The following is a 20,658-nucleotide window of genomic DNA, read 5'->3' as shown; positions in this document are numbered from 1 at the left end:
AAGCGTCCTCCTCCCGTCCTTCTTTGCCCTTTATACATCACACAAGGGATCTGAGTCACGTCCGGCAGCAGCGGGTTCCAAGTGGCAGAAGAGCCAAGACTGTGGCATGCCCGACACTCCCGCGCGTGTCTGCTCAAGCACCTGACTGTCGTGAGCCGGGCCACCTTTCCTCTCCACGCAGCGGGTGCCCGTGGCCTCGCACCGCACGATGCCTTTGTCTGACGGTTCGGCTCTAGACACCTCGTCCTTGCTGCAGACGCTGGACTACCATGGAGAGTATCAGTCATGAACTAGTGCGTCCTAGGAAAACGAGGCCACATACCAGTTCCAGACAAATCTGGAGGAACTCATGAAGAACAACACTTGGTAATAATAGTCGTAATTAGCCTCTACTGGCTATTGGCAACTTCACGGAGTCCTCAAGAAGATTCCATAGCTTAATGACCAACATTATTCCGTTTACATAGGTGAGAAACATTGAGAATCCCAGTTTAACTTAGGGTCATAGAGTAGAAGCTTAGATTCCAGATCGGGCTGTTTTAATCTTGGCAAACTCAATAACTGGTTCTTTTTTTTTTAATTAATATTTTCATTTCTTTATTTTGCAAGCAGAGAGAGAGAGAACAGGCATGCCGCAGGGCCTCCAGTTGTTGCAAATGAACTCCAGATGCATGCCCCACTGTGTATCTGGCTTTATGTGAGTACTGGGAATGCAAACCCAGGTCCTTAGGCTTTGCAGGCAAGCATCTCAACCACTGAGTAATCTCTCTAGCCCCCTTTCTTTCTTTCTTTTTAATTTTTTTTTTTTTTTTTTTTGAGAGCGACAGATACAGAGAGAAAGACAGATAGAGGGAGAGAGAGAGAATGGGCGCGCCAGGGCTTCCAGCCTCTGCAAACGAACTCCAGACGCGTGCGCCCCCTTGTGCATCTGGCTAACGTGGGACCTGGGGAACCGAGCCTCGAACCGGGGTCCTTAGGCTTCACAGGCAAGCGCTTAACCGCTAAGCCATCTCTCCAGCCCCTTTCTTTCTTTTTAAATTTTTATTCATTTATTTGAGAGAAAGAACGAGGTACAGAGAGAATGGGCAAACTGCAAATGAACTCCAGATACATGTGCCACCTTGTACACCTGCCTTATGTGGGTCCTGGGGAATCAAACCTGGGTCCTTTGGCTTTGCAGGCAAGCACCTGAACCGCTAAGCCATCTCTCCAGTCCCCTATTTCCTCCTCCTTCTTTTTTAAGGTATTTATTTATTTGCAAGGAGAGAGAGAATTGCCACGCCCAGGGCTTCTAGCCACTGCAATCAAATTCCAGGCACACGTGGCCACTTTGTGCATCTGGTTTAACATGGGCACAGGGGAATGGAACCGAGGTTTTGCAAGCAAGCACCATTAACCACTGAGAAATCTCTCCAGCCCCTTGACTTCTCTTTCTTTTGACAATTTTGTACATGTATATAAATGTGTTTTGATCATATCTACCCCATTTATCTTCTTTTCTCACTCTTCCCCTTCCACTGAACCCTTTGTTTTTCTCAGTTTTGTTTGTTTGTTTGTTTTTTGTTTTTTTGTTTTTCAAGGCAGGGTCTCACTCTAGCTCAGGCTGACCTGGAAGTCACTGTGTAGACTCAGGGTGGCCTTGAACTCATGGTGATACTCCTACCTCTGCCTCCCAAGTGCTGGGATCAAAGGCGTGAACCACCACGCCCAGCTTCTCAATTAGTTTCATGTGGACTTTGATATATCTCTGTCTCTGCGATCCAGTGAGTAATTTTAATTAGGGTTTCTAGCATGAGCATGGCTGGGGGTTACTTACCAGCACACAGACAACCAGCAGTGGCTACACCCCTGCAGAAAAAGCGCCCCCTCCTGCGGCAACCATTCCTGCCAGGACTTCCTGATCTCCTCTCCCATCCTCGATGGAACGTTGATGGACCTAGTACTAAGCAGGTGTTGCGAGCTCACGAATGCAGTGGCCTCGTCAGGTCTGGAAGTCAGCATTCCACAGCCCTCCTTCCCATCCTCTAACTCAGGCAATCTTCCGGAGCTCTCTTCTGAGATATTCCCTGAGCCTTGGACACAGTGGTATAGGGCTGAGCACCCAACAGTCACTTATTCTCAGCATTGTTAACAAGGTGACTTTTTTTCTTTTTACTTGACCTGGAAGTCACTATGTAGTCACAGGGTAGCCTCAAACTCAAGGCAATCCTTCTACCTCAGCCTCCCTGGGATCAAATAACTGTGATGAGCTATGAGTCTCCTCAACTGTCACCGCTGTGTGCAAAAAAAAAAGGAGTTTTTCCAGGCATGGTGGCAGAAACCTTTGATCCCAGCACTCAGGAGGCAGAGGTAGGAGGATCACCATGAGTTCGAGGCCACCCTGAGACTACATAGTGAATTCCAGGTCAGCCTGAGCTACAGCGAGACCCTATCTTAAAAAAAAAAAAAAAAAAAAAAAGTTTCTCTGACAGAAGCTCAGAGCACCACTAAATAAATGATGGTCCTAAACAGTGACATTTAGAAGGCAGGAGTGCTTGTTTTCTTGATCTCTTAAAGTCATCCAAGCATAAACGTTTGACCCTTGAGAACTTATGAAACCGGTGACGACTGGAGATTCCTCGTGGGTTGGTTGGATGTCTTAGCAATGGATGTACGGTGGGCATCTCTAACAGGGAAACAGCTAGTACTCTAAAAGTGGCACAATTTCATGAAGTTGCTGAGACAGGGACACTGAAAAACTACTCAGACCACACTCAACGGGAAGCAGTTCCTTTGTTAGCAGCTTACCCAGCAGGGTCATTGGAGATAAGAGGTCCTAAGAGAAAAGATCTCAATGAAACTAAAGGGTTAAAAGGCCTCTGTGAGTTCGAGGCCAGTCTGAGATTACACAGTGAATTCCAGGTCAGCCTGGGCGACAGCGAGATCCTACCCAAAACACAAGGAAAGAGGGAAAACAAAGGCCACTAGGAAAACTGGCCCCCTCCAATATTTTGCAAAAATCTGGCCTTCCCTCTGAAAAAGTCAAATGAAAAGAGAGGGACATCGGTTTGCTTTTAAGTTGAAATAATTGTGCAATCAATAAATTGGTTGGGACATAGTTGCAACTGTCACTTCATTTTTTTAAAATTCATTTATTTGTGTGTGTATTTATGCATGTGTGTGGATGGGTGCACACACATCACACACGCACCACTTTACACCCAGCTTGACGTGGGTGCTGAGGAGCTGAACCCAGGTGGACAGGCTTTAGGAGCAAGTAAGTGCCTTTAACCACTGAGCCGCCTCCCCCCGCTCCATTATCACTTAACTTCTGTGAGACGCTGGGGTGGCTCCTGGGGCTACAATCCCGTACAGTGACCATGTGCCTGGAAGACTTGTGCCTGGTGGCACTGCTGCCATCAAAGTCAGGTCCTCCCATGGCTGTGGGGGTGCCCGTCTAAGAACATTCCTCCTGCCCTGCCACTGAGCCAGAATAAACCCTTTCCTTCTACAAGCTGCTTCTGGGTGGGTGTTTTGTCCCGGCAATGAGAAGGTAAGTAGGTGCTACACCGAGTGACCGCCCTGGGCTCGCTGGGTGTCAGCGCACACTGTGACGTTCACACAATGATGACGCACAGCATGAGATGACATTTGACTATAAGCACAAAATACGCTATCTTGACACATTTTTGGTTTTTTTTTTAGTTTTGTTTCCCAAAGGAATAGCCTTAATCAAACCTTTTACTCAAGATTTACTCTAAATCTCTACCTGGGTCATTTCTCTTCTAAATGAGCACTCTGTTGAGCATGATAAGAGGTCCTTGCTGTGGAGGGCACAAATGTCACTATGGCTTGGGTAAAAACTCCACTACCCGGAGATGCTGAGTCTCCCCCTTCCGTGAATCTTCCCATCCACTGTTTTATCAGATGTCCTAACTCCAGGAGCTGACCAAACTGTCCGAGGGATCCCTGTGTGCACACTGAGTTTAATCAATAGTTTACAAGGCTCTCACTGTTGGTGGTATTCCACTGTGACCCACAGGACCATTCTGAAAGACAAGAGCTTGGCTCCCACCTTACAGATGAGAAAACTGAGCAGAGATGCAAAGAACAAAGCCGGGGCCTCCTAACTCATTGCTGGAAGCCTGAGGAGTAGAACCCATCTCCACAGTGTCCTTCCTTCGTTTTTCATTTAACACACGGTACAAACCTACAGGGTGGATTATGAGATTTCAATACATGTGTATAAGGAATATAACAAGACCAGGACAACTCTAACTGCCTATTGTGGCAGACCTAGGTGGAAAATAACTCTCTCAAGAGCTCTGTTCAAATGCTCAGAATAGACACACCTGAGGCGTCACTGCAGTACCTTGTGATGGCCTTATGTCAGCTACACAGGTCCAGACCAAGCAGGATTCTCTAATGCTTAACTGAGCAAGGAAGCAGAGCATGAATTATTAAGAAATTCCACCCATGAGGACTGCAGAGATGGTTTAGCGGTTAAGGTGCTTGTCTACAAAAGCCAAAGGACTCGGGGTTTGATTCCTAGGACTCACAAGGGGGTACATGCGTCTGGAGTTCGTTTACAGCAGCTAGAGGCCCTAGTGCACCTCTCTCTTTCTCTCTCAAATAAATAAATAAATAAAATAAGAAATCCCATCCATGAAACTCTGAGTGGCAGGAAGGGTGGGGGAGATCCAAAAGGTCTGAAGGTCCAAGGGTCAGGAAGTAATGCATGTGGAAGCAAAAAGTTCCTACTCTGCTTAGTTTAACTCAGCAAATCCTTTGCAAGCAGGTGTGTGGGCTGCTATGTTAGGCAGAGGTGAACTCTGTGACTTTTGGCATGTTATTCCCCTCCACGAGGCTCAGTTTTCCTCATCTGTAAAATGGGAAGGTGGCATTCACCTGCATGGGATAATGGGAGACAGCACCCGCCTCATGGTAAAGACTCAAAACAGGGGCAGTTAAAAGCACTTGCTTGCAGAGCCTGATGGCTCAGATGCGACTCTCTAGTATACATGAAAAGCCAGATGAACGAAGTGGCACATGCGCCTGGAGTTTGTTTGCAATAGCAAGAGGCCCCAGCCCACCCTCACACATAACTCTTTCTCCTTGCAGATGAATAAATATATATATATTTTAAATATATTGCCCAGTGTGGTGGCTTATGCCCTTAATCTCAGCACTCAGGAGGCAGAGGGAGGAGGATCACCACGAGTTCAAGACTACCCTGAGAGTACATAGTTAATTCCAGGTCAGCCTGGACCACAGGGAGACCCTACCTAGAAATACATACATACACACACACACACACACACACACACACACACACATAATATAGTCTACAGTTTGTGCAAATGGGAAAGGGAAGAAAAACTAGGAAAGCTTGAGTTTAACACAATGGAAATGAGTGCAGACTCCTGGGTGGAAAGGGCTGGAGTTGTGGCCTAAGAACCCCGAGCTTCAATGATCCCAGGTGTCCTTGGAAGGTATAATGGGTAAGAAAGCACACTTTGCTCTCAGCCTGGTGGCCAGCCAGATGCAGGCCCTTGGTTTGCACAGGACACTTGGACAAGTCCTATGGCCCAGGGGGGCCGAAATGCTTAGGTATTCAGTGAAATGCTCTCAAGCCATGACCCTGCCCCCCGCCACCCCATGTTCTCACTCAGGAATCCTGGATGGTTCTAGACATGTGTGGGTTTCCTTATTGGCTTCTCTAAGGCAGCTCCTCATTGATCATCTGGGAGTTCTCTCTCCATGGCTCTCCTCTACCATGCAGTGCGCTCTATCTGCTATCTCCCCGCTGTGTCCCTTTCCACCTTAACATCTCAGTGTGCTCTCTCATCCTTTAGGCCACTCCAAATCACACTAGTTTCTGCTTTTTTCTTTTCTTTTGTTTCTTTTTTAATAATATTTATTGACTTGCAAGTAGAGAGGAGAGAGAGAGCATACGCACACCAGGGCCTCGAGCCACTGCAGATGGATTCCAGATGCATGTGCTTCTCTGTACATTTGGCTTTATGTGAATACTGGAGAACTGAACCCAGGTTGTTAGGTTTTGCAGGCAAGTGCCTTAACTGATGAGCATCTCTTTAGTTCCTGTTCCTGCTTTATAAAAACTCTTATTTATTTATTTGCAAGCAGAGGGAAAGATATAAGAGCAACAAAGAGAATGGGCATGCCAGGGCTTCTGGCCACTGCAAACAAACTCTAACGCATGTGCCACTTCGTGCACGTGGCTTTGCGTAGGTACGGGGAATCAAACCTGGGTTGTTAAGGCTTTGAGGTAGGCAAATGCTTTAAGCACTGAGCCATCTCTCCAGCTCCAGTTTCTGCTTTTTTTTGACCCTACAATCCTCTAAGCAATCCTTAGGAATCTGTATGCTTGAACCCTGCCAGCATGAATTCAAACCTATATCCAATGCCACTGTTTATAGCTTCTGTACATGTCTCTCTGGCCAAATGCCAGGCTCCTGGGGGCAGAACTAGTGCCCTTCACATTGATGACTCACCCACACTACACAGCAGCATGACCTGGATCTAGTCAAGTGCATGCATACCTGCTGAGATCCAACACCTGCTCAGCCGTCCATCTCCATCAACCCTTCCCCGTTCTCCTCCACCTGCTGAGAGCCCAATACCTGCTCAGCCATCCATCTCCATCAACCCTTCCCCGTTCTCCTCCACCTGCTGAGAGCCCAACACCTGCTCAGCCATCCATCTCCATCAACCCTTCCCTGCTCAGCTCCACCTGCTGAGAGCCCGACACCTGCTCAGCCGTCCATCTCCATCAACCCTTCCCTGTTCTCCTCCACCTGCTGAGATCCCAGCACCTGCTCAGCCGTCCATCTCCATCAACCCTTCCCTGTTCTCCTCCACCTGCTGAGAGCCCGACACCTGCTCAGCCGTCCATCTCCATCAACCCATCCCTGTTCTCCTCCACCTGCTGAGATCCAGCACCTGCTCAGCCGTCCATCTCCATCAACCCTTCCCTGTTCTCCTCCACCTGCTGAGAGCCCGACACCTGCTCAGCCGTCCATCTCCATCAACCCATCCCTATTCTCCTCCACCTGCTGAGAGCCCGACACCTGCTCAGTCGTCCATCTCCATCAACTCTTCCCTGTTCTCCTCCACCTGCTGAGATCCAACACCTGCTCAGCTGTCCATCTCCATCAACCCTTCCCTATTCTCCTCCACCTGCTGAGAGCCCGACACCTGCTCAGTCGTCCATCTCCATCAACTCTTCCCTGTTCTCCTCCACCTGCTGAGATCCAACACCTGCTCAGCTGTCCATCTCCATCAACCCTTCCCTGTTCTCCTCCACCTGCTGAGATCCCAGCACCTGCTCAGCCGTCCATCTCCATCAACCCTTCCCTGTTCTCCTCCACCTGCTGAGATCCAGCACCTGCTCAGCCGTCCATCTCCATCAACCCTTCCCTGTTCTCCTCCACCTGCTGAGAGCCCGACACCTGCTCAGCCGTCCATCTCCATCAACCCTTCCCTGTTCTCCTCCACCTGCTGAGATCCAACACCTGCTCAGCCGTCCATCTCCATCAACCCTTCCCTGTTCTCCTCCACCTGCTGAGATCCAACACCTGCTCAGCCGTCCATCTCCATCAACCCTTCCCTGTTCTCCTCCACCTGCTGAGATCCAGCACCTGCTCAGCCGTCCATCTCCATCAACCCTTCCCTGTTCTCCTCCACCTGCTGAGAGCCCGACACCTGCTCAGCCGTCCATCTCCATCAACCCTTCCCTGTTCTCCTCCACCTGCTGAGATCCAACACCTGCTCAGCCGTCCATCTCCATCAACCCTTCCCTGTTCTCCTCCACCTGCTGAGATCCAACACCTGCTCAGCCGTCCATCTCCATCAACCCTTCCCTGTTCTCCTCCACCTGCTGAGATCCCGACACCTGCTCAGCCGTCCATCTCCATCAACCCTTCCCTGTTCTCCTCCACCTGCTGAGATCCAACACCTGCTCAGCCGTCCATCTCCATCAACCCTTCCCTGTTCTCCTCCACCTGCTGAGAGCCCGACACCTGCTCAGCCGTCCATCTCCATCAACCCTTCCCTGTTCTCCTCCACCTGCTGAGATCCAACACCTGCTCAGCCGTCCATCTCCATCAACCCTTCCCTGTTCTCCTCCACCTGCTGAGATCCAACACCTGCTCAGCCGTCCATCTCCATCAACCCTTCCCTGTTCTCCTCCACCTGCTGAGATCCAACACCTGCTCAGCCGTCCATCTCCATCAACCCATCCCTGTTCTCCTCCACCTGCTGAGATCCAACACCTGCTCAGCCGTCCATCTCCATCAACCCATCCCTGTTCTCCTCCACCTGCTGAGATCCAACACCTGCTCAGCCGTCCATCTCCATCAACCCTTCCCTGTTCTCCTCCACCTGCTGAGAGCCCGACACCTGCTCAGCCATCCATCTCCATCAACCCTTCCCTGTTCTCCTCCACCTGCTGAGATCCAACACCTGCTCAGCCGTCCATCTCCATCAACCCTTCCCTGTTCTCCTCCACCTGCTGAGATCCAACACCTGCTCAGCCGTCCATCTCCATCAACCCTTCCCCATTCAGCTGCTTGTGCTTCCAGAAGCTGCTACAATGAGCTGCGTGTTTCCCCTCCCCCTTCCTCTGCTGCTGACAACTCAGAATCAAACCTGGCCAGTAGCACACGAGCTGTGCTAAATCTTCCTACTCCTTTCCCTACCCCCACCCTGAAAGCTTCTCTGTAATTGCCAGCATCGCTTGCTCCCCACTTTCCCACAATGGAACTCCAAACCAGCATCTGGGATACAGGGAGCTGCTTCCTGCCATCCCATGTTGGCATGTGACACAGGCTCTGCTCTGTACAGGAATTGGCAGGGAGCAGGAACAGAGGGGCTCTAAGGATATGAGAAATCACAGTAACTCATGGTGCCTGCTGCCAAAGGGAACAGGTTCCATGCTTTCAAGCAAGAGGCTACAGGACTTTCTACTACCCGTGTGTAAGTCACCGGCCCTTTACATAGCTAACTGGAGAAAGAGCCAGAAAAAGACTGAGGTGTACAAACACCTAACAGAGATGTATACAGTCCCTAAAGCCTTTGTTTTTCCCCATATCCAGCAAATGACACCTGGCACAGCTCTGAGGAGGAATGGTTCTCCTCATCCCCTTGAAAGGCCAGTTACCAGGAGGGCAGGAGATGAAAAGAGCCTGCCAGCTTCTGATCTGAGGCATCCTGGCTTTTGATGTTAAGAGATGTGAGGACACTATCAAACCCCAATCTTCAGACAGAGCCAGCAGCGGTTCCTCACAGGCTGTGTTCTTGCCTGGAGAGTGAGCTAGAGATCTCTCTGAGCCAGCCCTGGGCCTGCAACAGATGCTGAGTGACTGGCCTCTGAGGGCATGCACCACCATGCCCTGTCCCTGCACTGGAAGGCTTGTGTCTGCCTAGGCCGTTGCCTTCCTTCCTCATCTCCACTTTGGTCAGCATCAGGTCTTTTGCAGATCTCACAGCAAGCGCCTCCTCTCTTGGGAAGCCTTCGTTGTCTGTTCGTTGTGATGATGACGTGCCCCAATAGTGCACCTGGCAGAACCTTTGGCCCAGCAGTAAGTATAGCTACAGTTACCATGGCTTCTCCATGGTCACTCTTACTAAGGCTGTCGTGGGTTCCAGCATGCATTACTGCATTCTAGGTCCCCCTGGAAGCCCCGTGTGACAGGAGCATGTCTGCTTTGCCACCCTGGCCTCTGGTTCCTACTGAGCAACTGCTAGATGGATCGTGCACAGGAAGGGCATGGGTGACAGCAGTCCCCGCGGCCACGCTGTCTGAGTTCCAATTACAGCTTCGGCTTACTGGCCGTGTGGCCCAGGACAAAACCTTAACCTTTCTGGGCCTTGGCATCTTTATTTATAAAAATACCGGTTAGGTAGCTGGGTGTGGTGGTAGGCACCTATAATCCCAGCACTCAAGAGGCTTAAGCAAGAGAACTGATCCTATTTCAAAAAAAAACAAAAAATATCCCCAATGCCCACACAGAGCTCATTTGCAGCAACTGGAGGCCCTAGCACACCCATTCTCTCTGTCTCTCTTTTCTCTATTGCCTTCTGTTTTCAAATAAATAAAAACAAATAAAATCTTAAATTATTGAAAATACCATAAAAAAATAAAATGGTATGGGGGTGGGAAGAGCCAGGGATAAGAATAATGCCTAGCAGATACCAAAGAGAATAAAAACGTATGGCCACTCATAAGCTTGCACATGATATGAAAATGAGGTCCAGGCTGGAGGGATGGCTTAGCAGTTAAGGCACCTGCCTGCAAAGCCAAAGGACCCAGGTTCAACTCCCCAGGACCCACATAAGCCAGATGCAAAAGGTAGCACATGCAGCTGGAGTTCACTTTCAGTGGCCAGAAGCCCTGGCATGCTCATTCTCTCTCTCTCTCTCAGTCTCTTTCTTATTGCAAATAAATAATTTTTTAAAAAACTTAGCACCATTACCTCATAGTCCCTCCCCTGAAAATCATATAATGAAATGATATGGATGGCACACCAAAATTTTTAAAATATTTTTTTTCAATAACCTAACTCTGGTATTGGGCATCTAGGATGGTTCCATATTTTGGTTATGAATTGAGCCACATTGATTCCAACTATCACTGTGACATGATGATTTAGATTCCTTTGGCCCAGCAGTAAGTATAGCTACAGTTACTGTATGAGGTTTGGACTTTCTTTTTTTAGTTTTCTTGAGGTGCTTTCATGCCATCACGGCTAGAGTTCACTTTCTCATCTGCAGTGTGCAAGTGTTCCCAGCAACAGATGAATGGCTAGGAATATGTTGCATGCATGAGCAATGGAGTCTAATCCAGTCATGAAGAATGCGTTCAGGTCATTTGCATGGCTACCTATTCCATGAACAGGAGAAATGAAGTCTGAGCAGGCCGGGCATCTTCCCCAGTCACAAACTGCAAAGCCAGGTCACAGAGACTTGAACCAGCCGTGATGGTTTGAATGTGGAGTGTCCCCCACAGTCTCATGTGTTTTGAATGCTTGGTCTCCATCTGGTGGCAATCTGGGAGGAGGAGCCTTGCTGAAGCTGTATTATACCTGTTACAGCCCAGCTTTCCTCTTGTCAAGTCTCAGGTTTCCTCTCTTGAAGCTTTCTGCCAGCTGCTTTGGCAAGAAGTGATGTCCAGCCTCTGCTCTACCATCCTCTCCCTTGCCATGCTGAAATTTCCCCTCAAAACTACAAGCTAAAATAAACCCTTTCCTCCTATCAGCTGTTTTTGGTCAGGTGTTTGATCCCAGCATTGCAAAAGTAACTACAACATCAACCTAGTTTAAGGCTACTATACTGCATAAACTAATGATTCATTTAGGTATTTAGTAAGTCAGAAAACCTACCACATGCTCTCAGAGTCAAGGCGGGCTCTATACACACAAGAAGCACAAGCTCAGAGCCCCTGTTTGGGATCCTGAAGAGGCTGGAGATCACCAGATACTGTGGTTTGTTGCTGGTGGTTTGAGACAGACCCACATTCTTTAGCTGTCTTTGAATTCACTACATAGCACAGGCTACCCTTGACCTTCCAATAACCTTACCTCCTCAGCCTCTAGGGTACTAAGATTATAAACACTCCTACCCAGTACTGCCCTGGAAGTTGAGAACACACTCCGACTCTTCCACTGGACGCAAAGTCAGAGAAGCAAAGAAGCTACTTTGGTGGTCAATCTTCACTCTCAACTTTACTGGATTTAAAATTACCATGATGTCAGGCATGTGGGCACATGCCTTTAATTCCTGCACTTGGGAGGCTGAGGTAGGAAGAATTGCTACAGAGTACCTGGCCAGCGCGAGCTAGAGTGAGACTTTAAAAAACAAAACACACATAAAAAGAAGCACGAGCCGGATGTGGTGGTGCACGCCTTTAATCCCAGCACTCTGGTGGCCGGGGTAGGAGGATCACTGTTAAAAGTTCGAGGCCACCCTGAGACTACATAGTGAATTCCAGGTCAGCCTGAGCTAGAGTGAGACCTTACCTCGAAAAAATCCAAGCACACCGGGCATGGTGGCCTTTAATCCCAGCACTCCGGAGGCAGCGGTAGGAGGATTGCTGTGAGTTCAAGGCTACTCGGAGACTACATAGTAGATTCCAGGTCAGCCCAAGCTAGAGTAAGACCCTACGCAAAAAAAAAAAAAAAGAAAAGAAAAAGAAAAAAGAAGAAACACATGAAAATACAGTGGGTGTGTCTATGAGGATGTTTCCAGAAAGGCTTCACTGCGGTGGGAAGGCCCTGAATGTAAGTGGCAACACCATTCACCTCCCTGCTTCCTGACCAGTCAGGTACCCAGCTGCCTCCCTCTCCTGCCGCCACACCTTCCCACCAACGTGGACAGCGCCTCGCCCTGTGAGCCCAAACAAACCCTTTCCCCCTGAAGCTGCTTTTGTCCGTTATTTTGTCACAGCAATAAGCCAAGGCACAAATACAGCTGCTCAGGCCATACAGGCCTTTGGAAGTCATTCACAGCCAGGATGCACAAATGGGGTTCTGGGGAACCCACACACCCAGGCAGACTGCAGCGGCAGGGAGGGAGAACAAAGGGAGAGGCCCGCACACGCCGAGTGCCACGGGAAGGTTCCATGGGGGACTCTCTCGCTAGGACTTTACAAAACCTCCGGGAGAGCAAAGATCTCCTTCTGTAGGTGAGGAAGAGAGAGGGGTCTGCTCTGCACAAGACAGACCCCTCTGTTCCCACAGCGAGGGCTCTGCGGGTGGACAGACTGGGCTTGACTCCTGTTTTGGCTTCTTGATTGGTTTCTCTAAGCTTCATGCTAGTCCTCCAAGAAGGAGAGCAATCCTAACGTCCTCAGACAAGCAAGCGGGCCAAAGGACGCAACGCCGAGGAGGAGGGACGGAGCCAAGCACAAGCCGTCCAGGAACTGAGACTTGAGCGGACATCTATGTTCACATCCCAGCACTTCTCTAGGCCACGCGACCATTCAAATTTCTCAGCTCTAATTCTTTATTTTATTTATATTTTTGGTTTTTCAAGGTAGGGTCTCACTCTAGCCCAGGCTGACCTGGAATTCACTATGGAGTCTCAGGGGGGCCTCGAACTCACATCGATCCTCCTACCTCTCTGCCTCCCCAGCGCTGGGATTAAAGGTGTGCGCCACCACGCCCGGCTGAGCTCTTACTTCTTAATTCCTCCTGTATTTAATTCACGAGATAATTCCTTGCATGCAAGTGTGCTGGAGCAGACAAGTGGATGATCAATGCTTGTCACCACGTTCTCACGAGGGGGACCTGTCTTGCAATGTCCCTGCAAATGCTTGGGGGGTATGTCCACCAGGAACCTCAGCATCTCCGGGGTGGATAGAGGTGAAGAAACTTGAGGATGACTACATCAGCAGGGGCTGGCCTGGGTGACTTGTGTGTCACATGGAAGCTCTCTCAAGGAAGTGTTGCATGATTGTATTTTATCTTGATTTTCTTGGGGGGGGGGCAAAAAAAAAAAAAAAGGCAAGAACTTCAAGGTCAGGTTCACTTCCTGGCAGGCTCCTCCAAGGCTCCAGAGAAATGTCAAGAATGCAGACTCTGGGCCCAGTTTACATTCCCACCCTCTTGGTATCCAGGATACCAGAGGGACCCGAGGCATTCCACCTTCACCAATCAGCCTCCTGGGCTGCTGGGGGCGGGGTCTCCAAGGGCTCCTGGGAGAAACATCACTGCAGACCAGAAGGGTCATTCGTTCCTTCCTTGGCCCAACACATATATTCAGAGCTCCCTGGAATTAGGCCAGAGCTCTCACCTCTGAAGCCTTGCAGTGAAGCACCCAGAAAAAACAAAACAAAAAAACAGACAAGAGAAGTCATGTGAGCAGTTCTGCAAAGCTGCTTCATTATTAGTGGGATGCGGGGGGTCTCACCTCCTCCTCAAGATGAGGGAAGTGGGCTGGCACTGTAGCTTGCTTGGTAAAGTGGCTTCCCTAACATTCACAAGGCCCTGAGTTCTGATCCCCAACAGCACAGATTACACACCTGTAATCCTAGCACTTGGAAGGTAGAGGCAGGAGGTTACAAGTTTAAGAAAAGGACTGGAGAGGTGGCTTAGCAGTTAAAGCGCTTACCTATGAAGCCTAAGGACCCAGGTCCGATTCCCCAGTACCTACGTAAGCCAGATGCACAAAGTGGTGCATGTATCTGGAGTTTGTCTGCAGTGGCCGGAGGCCCTGGTACGCCCACTCTCTCCATCTCTCTCATAAATAATTTTTTTTTAAGTTCAAGATAATTCTATGCTACATAGTGAGGATTTTTATCTCATATTCACGATGTAGCCAAGGATGAACTGGAACTCACAGAAATCCTCCTGCCCCAGTCTCTTAAGTGCTGGGACTACAGATTTGAGCCACCATGCCTAGACAGGAAAGTGTTATCCCCAGTTTCAAGTTCCCAAGGTGAGGGACCTGGGCTGATGAAGGAGGGAAGGGGCACTGAGGAGGCTGAGGAAGCGCCTGGGCGCACCGTCTTCTTGCCATGTCCCTCGGCCTTCTGATTCTCATTCGATCCTTGGGGACAGCCCCGCAGCCTAGCCGATGCTGAACGGGGCATTTCCAGGTTGGGATGGGCTCTCAAGGTCACAGGCACACTGCCCAACATTAGGACCCCCCCAAAAACCTATACCCAACCTCAAAGCAGGCACTGTCCAGGGAGGGGAAACCAGAGGGCTCAAGGCACCTAGGAAACAATCTCTGGTCTAAATGTCACAGACAGTGCGTCAGCAGCTGTCACGGCACACATTTTTCTTCAGCTCCAGAGGAAGAGGAGGGTCTGCAGATTCTTGTTTGACACTATACAAGGGGAAGGGGGAGCAAAAACCCTTTGAAGGTGCCAAGGAGAACAGGAGGGAAGATAGGAGAGGGTAAGAAGAGAGGCAACTCACTGCTTAGTAGTCCTTTGAAACCCCAAGAGACTCATGAGTTCCTAGCCCCCTGAACAAGGAGCTGCTAGCTGGCTTCACCTGGACAGAGGGAGAACTAACCCTAACTCCCAGCACATGGAGGCGGGGCTCGAGACACAGGTCCCCTGGCCCTGCGAACTTGCTTGTTCTAGAACGCAAGGTTGACGCAGGGAGGAAGCTGCAAGTCTGATACACGACTCCCGGGGAAGGGGTGGGCGGGCACTGTGACGGTCCCACACTGGAGGACAGCCGCCTGAGTCACCCAGTTACTTCTCGAAGTTCTGCCTGCAGGGTCTGGGGCTTCAAGAACGGTGGGAGGGCGTGATCAGACAGGGATTCTGGGGACACCAGCTACTGCTCATAGCTGGACGACGACAATCAGGAGGAGCCCATTCTTCTGCCACTTTCCTAAACTGCAGAGCCCCAGACCTCCCAAATCCAAATGCTCCCTACCCAACAGCCTCAGACAGTGTCACCGCGTCCTTTTCTTGGTCTCCTGTCCCTTTGCTTCTCTACCATACCCAATGGCCATCCAAGATCTTCCTTAGCCACTGCCAGCCCAGGTCTCTCATCTTGGGAACCTGAAACTGCTCGTATAGCAAGTCATGAAGACCAGAGCACCCTTAAAAGGGAAATGAGGGTTGGAGAGATGGCTTAGAAGTCAAGGTGTTTGCCTGTGAAGCCAAAGGATCCCAGTTCAACTCTCCACGACCCACGTAAACCAGATGCACAAGGGGGCGCATGTGTCTGGACTTCATTTGCAGTGGCTGGAGACTCTCTCTCTCTCTCTGTCTCTCAAATAAATAATAAAGTTTTTAAAAAGGGTGGGCATGTCAGAAGGGGATCTGACCTACTCCTCAAGATGAAGGAAGCGGGCTGGGAATGTAGCTCAGTTGGTAGTGTACTTTTGTGGTTGATTCAGGTGTCCCCCATAAACTTCTGTGTTCTGAATGCTAGAGTCCCAGCTGATGGATATTTGGGAATTGATGCCTCCTGGAGGGAGTGTATTGTTGGGGGCGGGCTTATGGGTGTTATAGCCAGTTTCCCCATGCCAGTATCTGGCACACTCTCCTGTTGCTATGTCCACCTTAGCCAGGGTGTGATGTCCACCCTCTGCTCATGGCATCATTTTCCCGTCATCATGGAGCTCCCCCCTCGAGCCTGTAAGCCAAAACAAACCTCTTTTTCCTACAAGCTGCTCTTGGTTTGGTGATTTCTACCAGCAAGGCAAACCTGACTGTAACAACTTCCCTTGAAGTCACAAGGCCCTAACTGACAGGTGGACAGAGGAAAGAGAAAGGTCAAAGGGAACTCTGTGAATGAGTGTATGTGGGGGCAGAGGGCACCTTCCTCCATTCCATCCCCTTCTAGCACAGTCCATGCACCATCCGGGGTACCATGGTGGGAGTAATGGCGGTAACCCTGAAAATGATTAGTGCAATACTGAAAAAACTCAGTGCAATTCACCCCATAATTCTAAAGGTGGTTTTATTTTCCCCTCCATTTTATTATTAAGAAATCTGACTCGGGAGGCAGAAGTAGGAAGATCGCCATGAGTTCAAGGCCACCCTGAGACTACATAGTGAATTCCAGGTCAGCCTGGGCTAGAGTGAGACCCTACCTCAAAAAAGAAAAAGAAAAAAAGATAGAAAGAAAGAGGGAAAGAATTCTGAGCTTGGGAGAGAGAAACTAACTCATCAGTGGTCTTCCTCCATAGATTGCCCCATGGATTTCTTCCAAGGGGGTGCTCCTTAGACCTTTTTCTAAGATTCAGAACACTTGGGCTGGAGAGATGGCTCAGTGATTAAGGTACTCACCTGAAATTCAAAATAACTTATTGTTTAAATTTAATTTTGTTAGTTATTTGAGAGGGAGAGAGAGAGAGAGAGACAGAGAGAGGCAAATAGAGAAAGAGAATGGGTGTACCAGGTTCTTCAGCCACTGCAAACGAACTCCAAATGCATGTGCCACCTTGGGCATCTGGCTTACGTGGGTCCTGAGGAATCAAACCTAGGTTCTTTGGCTTTGCAGGTAAGTGTCCTAACCGCTAAGCCATCTCTCCAGCCCAGAACACTTTATTTTTGTTCTTGTTTTGTGTGTCCTGCATGCACCTGTGTGCCACATACACTCACCTGCAGTGGCCAGACTGGAAAATGGGTTGTTCTACTCCTTTGCCTGATCTTGTTTTGAGCCACAGTCTTTTTACTGCTTCTGGAGTTTGTGGGTCTCTGCTCCCCTGCAGTACTTGGGTGATAGAACCACATGGGCATGCAAAGCTATTTTACATGGGATCTGGAGATTTGAACTTGGGCAGTCACAGGACACCTCAGCCCCTCGTGTTTGAGTAGGAAGCAAGTGTACTTATTGGGTGAGCCATGGTCCAATACCAAAGACCCTCCATTCCATGAGTTTCACTGACCCACCCCAGTGTGCGGAGGGGAAGCTTTCTTTTTAGTCATCTTTTTTTAGAATTTACATTTTTTTAAACCAAAGCCAGGGCTTTTAATCAAGATTGCTTTGTGCTATTTCATTTCCCCTCTGTTTATTCCTCTATCCTTTTAATTACTGTTTTTGCCATGTTCCTACCATTTGCATATACTAACCTCTCCTCCAAAAGAGGAAGCAAGGAGGCTTCCTGAACCTGCCTTTCCAGCGGGTGCAAGGATCTGCAGAATACGGTGGACAGACTCTAATTTCAGATTCATTAGCATGGCTCATTAATTGATAAAAGCTCTACTGCCCTCCTCCCAACCCTTTCCCTCAAATACCCCAAACAGCAGATTAAGTTTTAACTCTGGCTGGCAGGACACCTGCTTCAAAAATTCCTCCTCTCCACCCCCACCTCCTAGGATTTACAACACACAAGTAAACATTTACACTGGTTAAGATTTACTAAAAGGAAGTGTGGCCTGGAACACTGCTTTTGAAGTTCTGCCTAAGCCTTTGAAAACATAAGCTCACACTGGAAGGGAAAACCTCTAAGCCACCTAGGTGCTGGCCAGCGGCAGCATGGGCTCAGCTAGCCAAGGCTTTCTCTCTTCTTCCCGTGGGCTTCAAGGCCAGGAGACATAAAATCATAAGCCGAACTCGCTCTAGGCGAACAGAGCTGCCAGTTGGCAGTGCAATCAAGTGGCATCCCAGGTACCCTCCTCTTGGATAAGGCTTTTTAAAATTTTAATTAATTAATTCATTTGCAGAGAGAGAGAGAGAGAGAGAGAGAGAGAATGGGTACACCAGAACCTCTAGTTACTGCAAACAAACTCCATCACTGGGTACTGGAGGATCAAACCCAGGTCATTAGGTTTTGCAGACAAGTGCTTAACTGCTGAACCATCTCTCCATTCCTTGGATAAATAAGACTTTTTTTTTGATTGTTTGAGGTAGGGTCTCACTGTAGCCCAGGCTGACCTGGGATTCCCTATGTAGTCTCAGGGTGGCCTCGAACTCACAACCATCCTCCTACCTCTGCCCCCCGAGTGCTGGGATTAAAGGTGTGCACCACCATGCCTGGCTAACACTTTCTTGACTAAGCTTCTATCAAGGCCAAGGACAAGAGCTCCCTTCAAAGGGGGACGAATGGGCAAGAGCAGCTCACGAGGAGCACGGTGTCCAGCTGCTTGCACCAGGCAGAGGTGATTTTCTCAATGAGGCATGAACACTTTCCTGTAGGTGGGGTGGCAGGGCACAGCCAGCCCATGATGTATGCTGGCTGAATTATAACAGATGCCAGGGCAAATGGAATCACCAGGCTAAAGGCATGCAAGTACTTATGAGTGAAACTATTCCCTCCCACTCAGCCCAAGATTGCTGGTGCATGCCAATGGAAATGGAGTCGAGGTGGCATGAACACAATGATTTGGGATTGGCATCCAGTTGACTGCTTAGGGGCAGCACCCTAATAAACCAGCAAAGATATCAGGCAGATTTGTTAGGTAGTTTAGGGTGACTGGGTTGCAAAATTAAAAAAGAAAAATGTCAGCTGGTCATGGTGGCACACGCCTTTAATCCCAGCTCTCAGGAGGCTGGTGTAGGAGGATTGCTGTGAGTTCAAGGCCACCCTGTGACTACATAGTGAATTCCAGGTCAGCCTGGACTACAGCAAGACCCTACCTCAAAAAATAAATAAAATCTAAAAAGAACAGAGGCCAGTTAGAAAGAAGGAGCTCTCGGTGAAAGGGGAAGAGGGGACAAAGAAGAATGTGGGAGAAGATTATGCAAACAGCACAGGGAGCTGGAGCGATGGCTCAGCAGTTAAGGCACTTGCCTGCAAAGCATGATGGCCAGGGTTCAATTCCCCAGTACCCACATAAAGCCAGATGCACAAAATGGGGCATGCATCTACAGTTCGTTTGCAGGGGCTAGAGGCTCTGGTGCACCCGTTCTCTCTCTTCCCTTTCTCTCCTTGCAAATAAATAAATAAATAAACTGTGCTTAAAAAAGAAAAAACAAGGTAATGCCCTGCCAGGCCAACACATCCTTCCTGGAAGCCACCTCTTCCTCTTCCAGGAAGCTTTTCCTTTTTACCACCTGGTGCTGACAGGACTCCTTTTAGCATCTTAAATGACAGAAACCAGCCAGAAGATGGTTTCTCCTGTGTCCTAGTACAGAGTTCCCAGTGACCAACACTAGCCCCATCCACCAATCTAGGACCCCAGCTTTTTCTGACATCAGCCCCAAGTCCAGGCTGGCATCCCATGTGACCTGAGCAATTTCCAGAGTTAAATCTTCAAGGCAAGAGAAGCGAGGGGTGAGGTAAGCTCTGACTGCCATCTGTAAGGCTCCTGTCTGAGAGCCCCAGGCCAGGACCTGCCATCTTAGGAAACATGTGTAGGACTCGGCTAGTCTTTATTTGCAAGCAAAGAGCAATAGAGAAGAAAAACAGAGAGGATTGGTGTGCCAGGGCCTGTAGCCACTGCAAAGGAACTCCAGATACATGTGCAACTTTGTGCATCTGGTTTTACACGGGTACTAGGGAATCGAACTTGGATTGTCAGACTTGGTAACCGAGTGCCTTAACTGCTGAGCCATCTCTCCAGCCCCTCAGCTAGTCTTAATGCTAAGTACAGGCTCGGATAGAGTTCAGCTCTCACCTGCTTTATCTTTTTTTTTTTTTTTTTTAATTTTATTTATTTATTTGAGAGCGACAGACACAGAGAGAAAGACAGATAGAGGGAGAGAGAGAGAATGGGCGAGCCAGGGCTTCCAGCCTCTGCAAACGAACTCCAGACACGTGCACCCCCTTGTGCATTTGGCTAACGTGGGACCTGGGGAACCGAGCCTCGAACCGGGGTCCTTAGGCTTCACAGGCAAGCGCTTAACCGCTACGCCATCTCTCCAGCCCTCACCTGCTTTATCTTTGCAGTGACTGGAAATGGAGGAGCGTGGGACTGGAATGAGGAAGTGGGTTCATCATTCCACGCAGGCATGAGAGGTCACTAGACTGGATCCTGTCACTCACTCATACCTTTGAATTCAGCTACCAGGCATCTGCACATGCAAGACTGGCCTTTTTCATTTTTCTTGTACAATTTCATCCATGTATATAGCATACCATGTATTTTGGTCATGTCCACCCACATTATCCTCTCTTCTTCCCATCCCACGAAATCTCTTCTCAACTTAATTCCCTTCCTGCTGTCATGGTGTATTTACTAACTTATCTGTAACCCACTGAGTTAAGCTAGATTTGTCTGTATGGGCATGGGTAAAAGTTATTTTA

General features: G+C 49.1%; 1 protein-coding gene across 3 annotated transcripts in view; it reads right to left on the bottom strand.

Annotated features, from left to right (window-relative positions):
* The window catches only part of Wwc1 (WW and C2 domain containing 1), a 193,464-nt gene that overhangs the window by 126,051 nt on the left and 46,755 nt on the right, over window positions 1-20,658 (bottom strand). The window lies entirely within an intron of this gene.

Source organism: Jaculus jaculus, chromosome 6 (assembly GCF_020740685.1).
Source record: "Jaculus jaculus isolate mJacJac1 chromosome 6, mJacJac1.mat.Y.cur, whole genome shotgun sequence".
Classification (NCBI taxonomy): domain Eukaryota; kingdom Metazoa; phylum Chordata; class Mammalia; order Rodentia; family Dipodidae; genus Jaculus; species Jaculus jaculus.
Note: the sequence above shows the minus strand (reverse complement) of the source record. Positions and strands in the feature narration are given on the sequence as shown.